The sequence below is a fragment of the Mobula hypostoma genome, chromosome 9, assembly GCF_963921235.1.
Source record: "Mobula hypostoma chromosome 9, sMobHyp1.1, whole genome shotgun sequence".
NCBI classification, from domain to species: Eukaryota; Metazoa; Chordata; class Chondrichthyes; order Myliobatiformes; family Myliobatidae; genus Mobula; species Mobula hypostoma.
The window spans coordinates 30,012,461-30,026,812 of NC_086105.1; the positions used below are offsets into that span (position 1 = coordinate 30,012,461).

The 14,352-nt window shown below is 41.4% G+C and overlaps 1 protein-coding gene across 2 annotated transcripts in view; it reads right to left on the reverse strand.

Moving 5' to 3' along the window:
• Positions 1-14,352, reverse strand: part of LOC134351595 (IQ motif and SEC7 domain-containing protein 3-like) — a 422,303-nt gene that overhangs the window by 99,842 nt on the left and 308,109 nt on the right. The window lies entirely within an intron of this gene.

Below are 14,352 nucleotides of genomic sequence, written 5' to 3' on the forward strand. Positions count from 1 at the left end.
TTACCGATCACATCCTTGCCAGAGAACAACCTGTCCCAATCCATGCTTTTTAGATCCTTTCTCATTTCTTCAAATTTGTCCTTCTTCCAGTTTAGAACCTCAACCCTAGGACCAGATCTATCTTTATCCATGATCAACTTGAAACTAATGGTGTTATGATCACTGGAACCAAAGTGCCCCCCTCCGCACACTTCTGTCACTTGTCCTAACTCGTTTCCTAATAGGAGATCTAATATCGCATCCCCTCTAGTTGGTACCTCTATATATTGATTTAGAAAACTTTCCTGAACACATTTTACAAACTCTAACCCATCTAGACCCCTAACAGTATGGGAGTCCCAATCAATATGTGGAAAATTAAAATCCCCTACCACCACAACTTTTATGTTTCCTGCAGTTGCTTGCTATCTCTCTGCAGATCTGCTCCTCCAATTCTCGCTGTCTATTGGGTGGTCTATAATACAACCCCACTAATGTAGCCATACCTTTCCTGTTTCTCAGCTCCACCCATGAGGACTCAATAGACAAGCCCTTCAATCTGTCCTGCCTGAGCACTGCTGTAACATTTTCCCTGACAAGCAATGCTACTCCCCCACCTTTCATTCCTCTGCCTCGATCACATCTGAAACATCGGAACCCTGGAGTATTAAGCTGCCAGTCCTGCCCCTCCTGTAGCCAAGTTTCACTAATTGCTATGATGTTATAATTCCACGTGTCAATCCACACCCTCAACTCGTCCGCCTTCCCCGCAATACTCCTAGCATTGAAATATATACACCTCAGAAGATTTTTACCACCACTCACAACCTTTCTATTAGCGGCTTTGCTTGAACCTTTAACATAATTTATTTTCACCCCAGCCCCACTGTCAGCTCTGGCACTCTGGTTTCCATCCCCCTGCAAATCTAGTTTAACGCCTCCCCAATAGCACTAACAAACCTCCCTGAAACGATATTGGTCCCCTTGTAGTTTAAGTGTAACCCGTCTCTCTTGTACAGGTCCCACCTGCCCCAAAAGAGGTCCCAATGATCCTGAAATCTGAAACCCTGCCCCCTACACCAGTTCCTCAGCCACTTGTTCATCCTCCAGAGCATCCTATTCTTACCCTCATGGGCACGTAGCACAGGTAGCAATCCTGAGATTACCACCCTCGAGGTCCTGCTTTTCAACTTCCTACCAAGCACTCTATACTCACTCTCCAGGACCTTCTCACTCTTCCTTGCTATGTCATTGGTACCGATGTGCACCACAACATCTGGCTGATTACCCTCCCACTTCAAAATGTCATGCAAGCGATCAGAGACATCCTTGACCCTGGCACCCGGGAGGCAACAAACCATCCTGGATTCTCTGTCGTGACCACAGAACCTCCTATCTGCACCTCTAATTATCGAGTCCCTTATCACTACCACTCTCCTCTTTTTCCACCCTCCCTTCTGCACTGCAGAACCAGACTCAGTGCTGCAGCTTGTCCCAGGTAAGTCATTCCCCCCCAACAGTATCCAATGCGGTATACTTGTTGTTGAAGGGAATGGCCACAGGGGAACCCTGCTCTGCCTGCCCTTTCCTCTTCCCTCGCCTGAAAGTGACCCAATTTCCTGTTCTCTGCTCCTTTGGTGTAACTACCTCCCTGTAGCTACTATCTATAATCTCCTCATTCTCCCAAATGATCCGGAGATCATCCAGCTCCTGCTCCAGTTCCCGAATGTGGTTTGTTAGGAGCTGCAGCTGGATGCACTTCTTGCAGGTGTCATCGTCAGGGACACCGGAGGGCTACCTAACTTCCCACATCTTGCAAGAGGAGCATTCCAACATCCTGCCTGGCATTCTCTCTACTCTAAACATACTGGACAAAAAAAAACTTACCGGAACCTACCCTGGCCTCTGCCTGTTGAGCCAAAGCCATCCCACTCTGCGCCTTCTCACTCCGCTGCCTGCTCACAACGCTGCCCACTGTACATGGTGGTCTGTTTTTAAACCTTGGCATGCTATGTCACGCGCCTGCGCAGTGCAGACCCTTCTCCCCGAGCAGTGTTTAAAAAAAAGACTTTTTCTACCTGATTTCTTCACTCCCTTCTTCTCAGCTGCTTGCTTCGACTGACTGTGTATTCTACTGTAACCACTGAATCAATGATATATTACATTCCAGTTTCAGCAGTTCCATTATGAAGACACAGAACAAGGGATGATATTAGCTCCATTGACTAGAGTGCAGGCCTCTGCTGGTTCATATTCTCCCTGCATCCATGTGGGCTCCCTTGGAATGCTCTGATTTCCCAAACAAAAAAAAAGTGGTTTAGTAAGTTAATTGGCCGATGGCACTTGCCGCTATTGTGTAGATGAATGGAAATCGATGGGGGGGGGTGCTGGAGTTGATGGAAATATAGGGAGAACAAAATAGGTTAGGATTGTATAGTGCAAAGGTGGGTGTCTGATGGTTGGCATGTACTCAATGGGCTGAAAGTCCTGTTGCAATCTTTTATCTCTCTGTGACTGTGACTAAGATTTATCAAGCAAAAGATGGTCCAATTTAGAAACATCTTGAAGAATGATCATACAAAATGTATTGGAAGGGGAGGATGCCTGGTTGAGGCAGAATCCAGAAGAAATCAATCCTGTACATTTAGAACATAGAAACGTAGAAAACCTACAGCACAATACAGGCCCTTTGGCCCACAAAGCTGTGCCCAACACATCCTTACCTTAGAAATTACCTAGGCTTACCCATAGCCCTCTATTTTTCTAAGCTCCATATACCTCTCCAGGACTCTCTTAAAAGACCCTATTGTATCCGCCTCCACTACCGTCACCGGTAGCCCATCCCACGCACTCACCACCTTCTGCATCAAAAACTTACCCCCGACATCTCCTCTGTACCTACTTCTAAGCACCTTAAAATTGTGCTCCCTTGTGCTAGCCACTTCAGCCCTGGGAAAACTCTGACTATCCACACAATCAATGCCTCTCATCATCTTATACACTTTTAATTACAGTTGATTGTATGATGTAATTGAGCAAATGATTGACATTACGATCTCACCCATCACCAAGACAGGATCTATAGAATGAAGGTCTTCAGACAGAGAAATGCAAGTAGACAAAAACTTGGCCAGAGAGGGCAAACAAGAGTTTGGTTCAGCTTAAACTGACAAATGAAAAGAACTGCATTGGATTAGTATCTGACACTAAATGAGGGTGAGAGTGAGTATTAGTAGGAAAGGTAAATTCTTTGTGATGCTTGTCAAACTCTTAATCCCCCAAGCTGGAACATCGAATAATTAAGTGCCAACTGTTCTACTTACCAAGTGAGTTCTCCTCTGTGATCCTGACCACAGTTTACATGCCACCAAAGGCCGATGTTAAGCAAGCACTTGAGGGATTGAGTACAGTGATTAGCAAACAAGAAACAACCTACCCCTACACCTTTGAAATAATTGGCAGGCTTATTTGAAGAAACCCCTGCCCACTTATCATCAACATATCACTTGCAGCACCAGGGATCCCAACACAGTTGACCACCGCTATACTACAATTAGGAATGCCTATCATAAAATCCCTAGACTGCATTTTGGGATATCTGACCATCTGGCTGTCCTCCTTCTGCCAGCATACAGAAGGAGGCTAAAGAGCGAGACTCCAGAGATAAGGACAACAAAGAGGAGGTTGCAGGAGGCAGAGGAATGGCTACAGGATTGCTTCAAGTAAATGGACTGGACCTTGTTCAACGACTCATCAGTGCATCTGAATGTATACACCATGGTTGTCACAAACTATATAAAAACAGTCATTGAAGAGTGTGTCCCCACAAAATCGTTCAGCATCTTCCCCAACCAGAAGCCCTGGATGAACCAAGAGGTCCGCAAGTCTGCTGATCAGATCAGTCTGGCGACCAAGTGAAATATAAGAGGATCATGTACAACTTTGAGAAAGCCACCTCACAAAGTGGCAATTCTAGACCAAACTTGCATCAATGAAGGATGCTCAGTGAAGAGTTCAGGCTGTTTCAGGGCTTGAATATGATCACCTTCTACAAAGTGAAACCAAGTGACATAAGTGTAAAGGTTTTGGGCAGCTTGTTCCACACTCTCATGACCCTCTGAGTGAAGAAGTTTCCCTCATGTTCCCCTTAAACTTTTCACCTTTCACTCCTAACCCATTAGCTCCACTTGTAGTCCACCCAACTTCCATGAAAAAGCCTGTTTGCATTTACTCCATCTATACCCCTCATAATTTTGTATACCTCTATCAAATCTCCTCTTAATCCTCTACGTTCCAAGGAATAGAGTCCAAACCCATTCAATCTTTCCTTACAACTCAGGTTCTCCAGACCCAGCAGCATCCTTGTAAATTTTCTCTGTACTCTTTTGACTTTATATACATCTTTCCTGCAGATAGGTGACCAAAACTGCACACAATACTCCAAATTAGGCCTCACCAATGTCTTATACAACTTCAACGTAACATCCCTCATAAAAATGAGAGAGAAATAGAGAAAAAAACAGTGAATCTTTTCACCTTTGAGTTACCTTGCAATGAACTATTGCTTCCCAATAAACTGTTTATATTCATCATCCTTAGAAGTAATTTATGATCCTTAAGAAAAATTAAGAAATTCATATCTCCTAATCTTAACATAGTCAAGTACTGAAGGCTTGTGCTGATCAGCTGACTGGAGTGTTCACTGATATTTTTAACCTCTTGCTTTGACAGTCTGAGGTAGACACCTGCTTCAAGCAGGCTTTAATAATACTGGTATCCAAGAAGGACATGGTAATCTGCCTCAATGACTATCATCCTGTAGCACTTACGTTCACTGTGATGAAATGCTTTGAAAGGTTGGTGATGAAACCTAGAACTCCAGCCTGAGCAGCGACCTGGATCTGCTCCGATTTACCTGAGAGCACACGAGGTCAACAGCAGATGCCGTTTCATTGGCTCTTCACTCAACCCTGCAACGTCTGGACGGTGAAGATGCATACATCAGGATAGTGTCCAGTGACTACAGTTTGGCATTCAGTACTATCAAACCCTCAAAACTAATCAATGAGCCACAATACCTCTTTCTGCAATTAGACCCTTGATTTCCTCTCTTGTTCAGATTGGCAACAACATCTCCTCCACAACGATCATCAGCACAAGCTCCTTTCTCTACTTGCTTTATATTTATGACTGAGGCTAAGCACAGCTCCAGTGTCATATTTGAGTATAATGACAACACCACTGTTGTTGGCTGAATCAAAGGTGGTGATAACTCAGCAAATGGGAGGGAGACTGAAAATCTGATTGAGTGGTGCCACAACAACCTCTCACTCATATTAGCAAGAGCAAAGAGCTGATCACTATGACTACAGATGGAGGAAACCAGAGGTCCATGAGCCAGTCCTCATCAGCTGAATCAGAGGTCAGCAGCTTTAAATTCCTCTGTATTAAAACTTCAGGGAGTCTGTCCTGGGTCCAGCAAGTAAATGTTATCATAAAGAAAGCATGGTAGCGCCTCTACTTTCTTTGCTTTGTGAAGATTCAATCTGTCATCTAACACTTTGACGTCCTTCTATAGAAGTGTGGTGGAGAATATATTGACTGGTTTTATCACAGTCTGGTATGGAACTATCAATGCCTTTGAATGGGAAGTACTACAAAAGGTAATGGATAGAGCCAAGTCCATCATGGGTAAAGCCCTTCCCACCACTGAGCACATCTATATATATCACTGTCACAGGAAAGTAATATTCATCATCAGAGACCCCCACCATTCAGGCCACGTTATCTTCTCACTGCTGCCATAGAGAAGAAGGTCCAGAGAGGATAACTTTACTCAATTTCAATTACCCCAACACCAAACTGTTACCACAACCAATGGACTCAATTTTGGACTCCATCGTGTGTTCTCGATATTTATTGCTTATTTTCTATTATTATTTTACTTGATTTTTATTGTTTTATTTCTTTGTATTTACTGTGAATGTCCACAAGAAAATGAATCTCAGGGTTGTATATGGTGACATAAATATACTTCGATAATAAATTTACTGTGAACTTTTTGCAAGCCCTTGAATGAACCAATCTTCAGTTGTGTCAATAAAAGGCATTTTTTTCTACATATCTAGTACAGCTTCACTGGTGCACTGGGAGATGGTTGAGGTAAATTTAGGATCCCAAACCAAACTGTTTTATGAGGAAATTAAAACATGATAATAAATGGTAAAAGGGTAGGTGGTACATTAAGTTCAATTATTTATGTGGGTTTAATTGATACTTCATTAACTATACATTGGTGAGGAACTGAGACACTTTGAAGATCCATGCAAAGATTTTTCAACTTGGTTCATCTAACCTAAGAGTTTAGTACATCAGCATTGCCTGTTGAAAATCTGGCTACACCTGCACATACATAGTTCTCGATTTGGTTATGCTAATAGTCAAAGAATAATGTATTGCCTGTTATCAAAATTCTCAATACACACCACTGTTCTCCACCTCCTTCCACAAAGTTTGACATAACTAAAGGAAGCATTGAAGTATTAAGCACCTATAACTTGCTAGAGTCCAGGCAGATGTTCTGTGTTTCTAATTCCAGTCTCTTGCTACACTGCACAGAATTCTCCAAACATTGACAATTTTGATCTATAAACAAATAATTTGTAGAATATGTTAACTAATTTTGCTAACTCTATTTGTGGGCACTTCCACAATTCAGTACAGAAATCAAACAATTCTCTTCTTTCCCAACTTGAACCTTGCCAAGAGATGGCATAAGTACCATGGAAAATCAGTCTGAAAGATCCATGCCCAGGCTACCCAATGCTTTTTTCATTAATGGAAGTTGAGAAGGACTTCACTTGTCAGCCGAAGCTAAATTCCATTATTTTCCACAATTTGAAACTAAAAGTAATGCTAGGTTCTGTGGAGAACAGTTTGAGAAGATAGCTACTATAAGCTTGTAGCACATGTTTGTCTTTTTCTTATTAGCAGAGCTGGCAGACTTTATAAAACCTTATGTAAGTGTTCATGAACTAAACTTCAAAGTTTAACTTTAAACTGACCTGAATCCTGCAGGGCTCCAGTCAGACATCAACGTTAGTACACGTGCATGATACAAAAAAGGTTGGGCAGGATAATGTTTGAATCCTCCAGACACCTATACACCATTAATTCATCTTTAGTACCGGCAAAGGTTTCAATGGGATCTCAGCACATTGATTACAGCTGTGGAAAAGGAGAAACTCCTAGGAATTAGTTGGGATCTACTAAAGTTGAATGCAATGATTGTGGAGACAGTTTCCAATCCAACAGCTCTTTGCATCAGACAACATGCATCTAAAGTAGTTCCTCCCAACTTCTGATACTTTACAAAATGGTAGTTTCCATATCCTTCCAACTCTGACTCCTCAACATTTTTTTCCAGTCCTGCCGAACGGTTTCAGCCAGAAACATTGACTGTACTTTTTTCTATAGATGCTGCCTGGCCAGCTGAGTTCCTCCAGCATTTTGTGTGAGTTTATTTGAAAAATAAGGCAAGCTGTGGAACGAGATGGCAGATTCACATAATATATTCTCTTATTTAAATTGGTTCAAGAGGGTCACAAAAAGGGTGACGTCACAGAATGAGAGGAACAAAATGCAATCAAAGTAGAATAAGGGAGATCTCCATCACTAAAACTCAGGAAAGATGCCGCTGTTTTAAAAATAGAAGCGGATTTGTGTTTCTGCTTTCATCTCTGATAATCAAGCTGGCAGCTCTGAGTGTAAGTAAGCCAGAATCACCTGGAGGCAACATCACCTTTGAACAACCAACACTAATGTAGAGCATATTATCATGCTTTGGTGAGTTTTAACAACTTCCACGTTGAGAGAGTGATTACCAAATCAGACCTGACATTCCTTCAGCTTGCTCATTAATCAGTATTTACTCTCTTCAATGGATCATTAAGGACTTGGTTAAGTCTCAAACAAACTGATGACAATAACAGAGCGGTCCTCTTGAACTACTTTAAAAGTTGCTTAAACTCATTGTTAAAGATTCATTTATTCAAACCTCTTCTTTATTTAAAATTCCATGGCCGTTGTCCCAACCTCCTGCTGCAACCTTGGTGAGAGATGTGGAGAATATCCAAGGAGTCACTGGGCCCCTGTTTTATTGCTGTTCTTCAATATATAAATTTACACTCAGTACCTCCTGTGAGTGGCTACTGAGAGTATGTTTATAGTCCCCTGCAGCTGTAGCCCATACATTTTACGACTCGATGTATTGTATGTTCAGAGATGCTCTTCTGCACACCATTGTTGTAACATGTGGTTATTTGAGTTACTGTCACTTTCCTGTCAACTTGAATTAGACCGGCCATTCTTCTTTGACCTCTCTCATTAACAAGGCACTTTTGCCCGCAGAACTGCTGCTCATTGGATTTTTTTTTGTTTTTCACACCATTCTCTGTAAACTCTGGAGCATGGGTTCCCAACCTGGGGTCCATGCACCCCTTGATTAATAGCATTGGTGCATTGCTTAAAAAGAGATTGGGAACTCCTGCTCTTGAGAATGTTGTACATGAAAATGCAAGGTGGTTAGCAGTTTCACAGATCAAACCACCCCATCTGGCACCAACAATCATTCCACTATCAAAGTCACTTAGATCACACAACAGCACCTTTATTTCCTGCAGAGCATGAAGAAAGCTCAACTCTGTCCCAGGATACTGACAGATTTTTACCGCTGTACCGTTGAGAGCATACTCACCAACTGCATCTCAGTGTGGTATGGTAATTGTCCCGTATCGGACCGCAAAGAACTCCAGCGTGTGGTGAAAACTGCCCAGTGGATTATCAGCACCCAATTGCCCACCATTGAGAACATCTACCATAAACGCTGCCTGGGCAGGGTGAAAACCATTATCAGGGATGCATTTCACCCTAACCATGGATTTTTTACTCTCCTCCCATCCAGTAGGCGCTACAGGAGCCTCCACTCCCACACCAGCAGGCACAGGAAGAGCTTCTTCCCTGAGGCTGTGACCCTGCTGAACCTCACGTCACAGCGCTAAGCAGTCCTACACCCATATTGTACTGTCTCAGTACTTTTACATTTGTGTGCTGTAGCACTTCTTTTATTCGCTGTTATTTCGTAAATAACACTATTCTTTGCATTGCAGGTCAGATGCGAAATGCATTTCATTGGCTTTGTATCTGTACCGGGCACAATGACAATAAAGTTGAATCTAATCTAATCTAATCTAATCTAATCTAATTTCTTCCCCATTCTGATGTTTTATCTGAACCACAACTGAACCTCTTGACCATATCTACAAACGTTTGTACATGATTTTATGCATTGGGTTGCTGCCATGCAATTGGCTGGTAAGATATTAGCATTAATGAGCTGGTGTGCAGGTGTACCTAATATACACTGAGTGTATATATTTCACAATATAAATTCACTCAAATTAAACGTTCTACGACTGTTTAACATCACATATGTTCTGAGCATGCTTCTGCTTTGTTTTTGAACAATTAAAATATAGATCAGGAGAGGAAAAGATAGGGCACACAAAACAACAAAAGGCAATAAATAAACCAGAAGTAAGGTTAGATCAATGATTTTGTCATCAGCACACAGAACATGAATTACTGCTAGACTGTATTGCAGCCTGGCATCAGCCTCACTTTCCTCGTGCCATGTCCCACAGAACCACTGCCAACCAGCAAAGGACGGTTATCAGTGCTATGCAGATGTGCTCTTGAATTTCTGGTGCTTTGGAAACTGACACACACATAGTACCAAATGACTTGCAATGGCAAGAGGTTATCTTGAACTGTTCTGTGGCATCAGTATGGCAGTAATCCTGTTAACAGGTGTAAAAGGGTTTGTATTGCTGCTCTGATGAAGTTATGATACTGAGAGGTTTTACCAAGGGAAGTATTTTGAGCTATGGTCTGCTGATATTCCATGGTGAACAGGCAGGTAAATGAGGCAGCTCTTGACTTCTTACCCAAACAATGCAGGAAAAATGGATGGGACAGTGGAATAGTAATGAAGAATGTGAACACGTTGAGATCCAGAATTTGTCTATTGTGCTTATTAATTGATTGCTCATTTCTCCATATATTAAATTAAGTGCTCATACTGAAATGAATAATATTTCTAACCGGTCTTCAGCACTGGGATGCATACATGTACCTTCTCGTATCTTGACCAGCTTACTAATGACATTCAAGTGACATAGTCATAACTTTGTTTGAAGAAGTGGACAAAGCCCCAGTTTAAGACATTGGTTAAGATAAAAGGCACACTCAAGAATACAGCACTCCTTCAGCTCTTATGTATTAGTCTAGATCAAATCCCCAGCGGTCCGAAGCAAACACTCCCAAAATGTTGCCTCAGCATCAGTAATTTAAGTGTTATATGTCCTCTGCCGAAGGATGATACTTTGGGATCTTAAATAAAGAAGGGAAAAAAATAACAAAAAGCTACTTCTCAAGATTATCTGCAATGGACTAAAGTCATCCAGCTGTACATCAAATTGGAGCCAAAAGTGCTTTACATCAACTTCAAAGTAAAGTACAAAATTAATTTTTTAAAACATTTAAAAAACACCTCAGTCTTCTAATGAAAAACATGTGAAGCTCAGAAAGAAACAACTGTAGGCTTTCCAAATCTTGTGAACCATCTACTCACAAAGCTGCGGAATTAAAGTTGCGCACCTGAGCATTTGTACAACTCCAAGAGAAATTTGAAGCGGTTTCCTGTTTGTCTCCCTCTTTAAGGGTGAATAGCTTTAAGTTCCTGGGTGTCAACATGTCAGGGGGTCTATCCTGAGCTCAGCACATTGACACAATCCTGAAAAAGGCCTCCAGCAGCTCGACTTCATTATGTGATTGTGGAGATCTGATATGTGACCGGAGACTCTTGCGATTTTCTACACATGTATGGTAGAGAGCATTCTAACTTGTTGCATCTCCACCTGGTATGGTGGCTCCAATGCATAGGATCACAAATGGCTGCAGACAGCTGTAAACCCAGCTAGCTCCAACACAGCACAACTGTCCTCACCATCGAGGACATCTTCAAGAGGCAGCATCCATCCTTAAGGACCCTCACTATCTGAGATGTGCCCCCTTTTCATCAGGGAAGTACAGGAGCCTGAAGATGCACACTCAACGTTTTAAGAGCAACCTTCTTCCCCTCTGCCAGAAGATTTCTGAATATTATATGATAGCTTTTTTTTTGCACTATATATTTATTTTGTAATTTATAGTCATTTTGCATTGTACTGCTGGTGCAAAACAACAAATTTCACATCCGAAGGACAGTGATAATAAACCTGATTCTGATTTTGCAGAACAGGCCTTGCCCTTCAATTCAAATTCTCTGCATGCATTTTAAGCTGCTATTGCAGTCTATAAATTCAAGTACTTCCTTGGTAACTTGGATGGAACTGAACGTGAAGGCAATTTGGAGCTGGATTAGTGTGGGACTGACTGGTAGAGTCCCCCTAGTTCTATGTGGCCCATGTAATAAGCTTCTTAATACTGGCTGAGCACTACCTCATGCCCATAGACCTGAAGCCTAACATTACCAACAATGCCAACACTGGCTGCTTAAAATGAAAATATTTTGCTCAGCACAATGAGCACCATACATTTCCAGTGGAGATGTTTTTATTCTATTTGGCAGTCAGCCCAAATTACACCGCAGGCTGCATTACTTTTCTTGCCTATCATTACTTAACCCTGCAAACATACCCTTGCTCCCCCGACATCCATTTCATGTAACCTTGAAGGTTCAATAGTGTATATTGAAAAGTACATTGAGTAGATGAAGTGAGATAATATCCTTCCCAGAGGGAACCTAGCACTACTTCACTTCACCCTGGTCAGACTTTAATTACACTGCTGTCTTTGAGTTGTCCCCAGTCAAATAGTGCTTTTCTTCAGTGCACAATGTAAACAGTGCAGTTGAAATTTTTGCCATAGTTATCAGATTATTATTTGCTGAACTGTGCAAACTTTAGAAAAGTAACATTTTTAGATTGAACGCAAACAATTTTTAGATTGAGATGCATTTGAAGGAAACTCTGCGGGAACAAGAAGGCTGTAAAATAGGTCATGACTGGTTCTCTTGTAATAGTCCAGCTGTCTGCATGGAGTTTGCATGTTCTCCCTATGATCACACAGATTTCTTCCCATGTCCCAACCATGTGAGATAGTAGGCTGCTCGGTCGAGTCTATGGTGGGGGCCACACAGGAGTGGTTGGAATTGTGTGGAGATTAAAGTAGGTTAGGGTAGGATTAGTGTAAAAATAGGCATTTAGTGGTCAGCATTGACTAGGTGGGCCAAAGGACTTTTTTCTGTGCTGAGCCTTTCTATGGCTATGACTCACCAACTGCACTTCTATACTTGATGTAATTTGTGTTGAAGAAACTGTGCAATACAAGATAGTATTTGGAATCCACTTTTGCATTAAAGATTCAGTTTTATGGGTAAATATTGTGTACCAGGCAATATCAAAATGAGGTAAATAAGTCAGTCCAAATGGTTGATGCTAAACATAATTACATAAGATATATCTCATATCTTGCCTGGTTCTGTCCATCTGTCTGTTTGACAACAGTTTGTTTAGTTTGTGTAAGGACACAAATCAGCTTCGATTATCTCTTGTTTCCTGTGTGGTGCCTACAATAATAACCCAATGCTAAAGAGAAAGAAATTTTGCTCAGGATAACCAATATAAAGCAAAGGTAAAATCATTCAAGAGATATAACCTCTTGGCACCTTTGTGAAAAGATAAAATGAAGATCAGAAATACAAATCTATGTAGATCACACTGACCAGAGGAACAGTAATAGGAATTCTTCAGTTATTGTTGCTCCTTGCAACATAATTTTTGGTATAATTTCTATAAATTAATTGTCTTTTCCTTCTCAGGCAGTTCCAAAAATGTTAAGTCTGAGGTGGGCTAATGAAGCCAATGTGGAAACTGTAGTCTCTTCCACAGATGGGGCAGGTGACGCTTGATGGGAGTGTGAAGTGGATGACTATCAACATGACACCATTTACACAATGTTTCAGTGTTCTCCTTTTCTCTCAAAACACTTAACTGTCATGGATCAAAGATTCCTAGGAATCAGTGCACTTCTTGGAGGAGGCTTTGGATACGTCCTTGAATCTTTTCCTCTGTTCACCTAGTAATCACTTTCCATGACAGAGCTTGGAATATTGTCTGTTTCATGAGTGTTGGGCAAGTGAGAAGCAACGTAACTGACAGAAGGGGCTCAGTATTGTAAATGTTGAGGTGGGGGGGGGGTGGACACTAACATTGATTCATTTATATTTCCAGTAAATGTGGAGGACTGGAGTGAACATTGTTGGTGCTTTTCCAGTATGTGTCCCAAAACTCAAAGCAGTATATGAAGAAAAGGGATCACTGCTGTTTGGTCGTGAACTTTCTTTTCACAGGTCTGCAATCTTTAACTTCAAATGCCCTTTTCCTCAGCTGACCAAAGTACAAAGTAAATTTATGATCAAAATACATAAAAGACAGCATATTACACCCCAAGATTCATTTTCTTGCAGGCATATTCAATAAATCCAATATACATAATAAAATCAATGAATGACTGTGCCAACTGGGCATAAGACCGGCGTGCAAAAGACACCAAGCTGATCAAGTACAAAAATAAATAAACAAATAAACAAATAAATAAATAAGCAATAACTATTGAGAACATGAGACAAAGAGTCCTTGAAAGTGATTCCAGAGGTTGTGTGAACATTTCAATAATGGGGCGTGAAGTTGAGTGAAGTCATCCCCTTTGGTTCAAAAGCCTAATGGCTGAGGGGTAATAACTGCTCCTGAACCTGGTGGTGTGAGTTGTGAGGGTCCTGTACCTTCTTTCCAATTGGAGCAGTGAGAAGAGAGCAAGACCTGGGTGGTGGGGCTCCCTGGAGATGAAGGCTGCTTTCCTACAACAATGGCTTTGAGCTCAGCCTCAAATGCACTATGCTGTTTGTATATTACAGTGTGACTACTAAGATTCATGTAACCTTGGTTCTGAAGTATGGTCATTGTAAGATGAACAGTTTCTAATTAGTTCGCGTCTCTGCATTCTACATTAACTCTGCTTCCTGTATTGATCTTACCAAGGGCGAAGAGGCAAATGTGCTCGATGATGAATAGTCACTTTCAAAACTTCTTGGACACAGCAGATAAAATATAACATGAAAAGATATGTCACCTACTTTTTTAGAGAAAAGGCTGTAAAGCTAAGCCGAGTTTCAAAGGCCATTTAGTATGTTTATAAATGAATTACTGAAAGTTGATATGCAGGCACAGGAAGAATTGGAGGGGTCAATGGCAT